The sequence below is a fragment of the Rattus rattus genome, chromosome 14 (genome assembly GCF_011064425.1).
Source record: "Rattus rattus isolate New Zealand chromosome 14, Rrattus_CSIRO_v1, whole genome shotgun sequence".
Classification (NCBI taxonomy): Eukaryota; Metazoa; Chordata; class Mammalia; order Rodentia; family Muridae; genus Rattus; species Rattus rattus.
The window spans coordinates 18,878,366-18,879,793 of NC_046167.1; the positions used below are offsets into that span (position 1 = coordinate 18,878,366).

Genomic DNA, 1,428 nt, shown 5'->3' on the forward strand with positions numbered 1-1,428 from the left:
GTTTTGTCAAAAGGATCACCACTAATCAAATTAAATTAACAAATCATTTTAATTTAATCCTTTACTTAATACCACTGTTCAACATCCCTATATAGGTATAATTTGTTTTATAGTAGCAGTAATTTTATCTTTATTGGGGCATACTTCAAGCATAATAGTATTCATCAGTCGTGAAGGCCTATGACCTTCAAAGGCATATGTGGTATAACCATTCACGATTAAAATGGGACACTTCTACCACCCCATAAATTTCCTTCAGTGTCAACCTCTTACTCCTAGTAACCATCACTCATGAATTCCCTGCTTAAGAAAATTTATACCTGCTCCTTGAGACATTGTAGGTGTGGCTACTGTGTCATATGCACATGAGTAAGTGGCAGAGAGAAGAGACTATGTCTATGCCCAGACTCGTGACCATCTCAATGACTAGCAGCCTGATATTCCCAGAAAAAAGAGAGCCTAAGATGACTAGCAGTCTGATGCCAGGGCAGCTGGCATTTGATGGCTACCAGTCTGGTGCCCAGGAGGGTTCTCAGAATGGGGAACAAGGAGGGAACTAGAAGAAACCTCCCTGGGACTGAAGGTGCATGGGCAGGACTGAGCCTGAAACAGAAAGCTCTCATGGGGTTACTCAGGCAGGCCAGGTGAGTGAGCTGTGAAAGCTACCAGACCAGCTCCATGGAGCCTGGAGAGGGAGCTAGCCTGAGATGACCTCCAGTCCAGTGATATGCAGACTTGGGGTGTGATAAGGGGCTGACTATGACTGAGATGACCCCTATCCAGTGCCATAATGCAAGAGCTGGGCAATGCACTCCTGAGACCCAGGCACTCATAGATTCTGAGCATCACTAAGAAGAGCAAATGAGTGGTGAAGAAATGGAAGACAGAACAACAGAAGGACGTGGGCACAATGAAGAGAGGCAAACTGGAGACGTGAGGGTAGTGAGGAACAGCCTGGTGTAAATAGCCGGTAATGCCACCTGGGACGACGGTAGGAGCATGGACCACCAGGGGCCATGTTTGGTCTGTGGCCCGGCAGTAGCAGGGTCTGTTACCATGGATGTTTCTGGTCTGGACTGTTGCTGGAAACATCTTGGTGTTTAAGGGTTGTACAGAACTGTCCCCACTTCTCACTTGGGAATCATGGGAGAGCTGGCCCTGGGGGCCTGAGAACAGGAGAGTTGACCCCACCTCTAGCCAGCTTTAGTACGTGGGAGAGCCCCCCACCTTCCCACCTTGTGAGAGTTGCAGGTTAGTCAGCCTCGAGGTTCTGAGCAAGGGAGACCCTGGGCCCCATCACTTGTCTGCAGTGCGGTGACCTGGGTGAGGGAGAGAAGTCCCATCTTTTGCCTTCCGCTCTGCTGGAGAGCTGACCCTGAAGTCATCAGAACAGGAGAGCAGGCCTTTCACTTTGCCTGAGCAGCACAG

At 49.1% G+C, this 1,428-nt stretch overlaps 1 pseudogene; it reads left to right on the forward strand.

The window, feature by feature from the left end:
* Positions 1–319: 319 nt before the first annotated feature.
* LOC116884090 lies at positions 320–442 on the forward strand (annotated as a pseudogene).
* Positions 443–1,428: the final 986 nt, after the last annotated feature.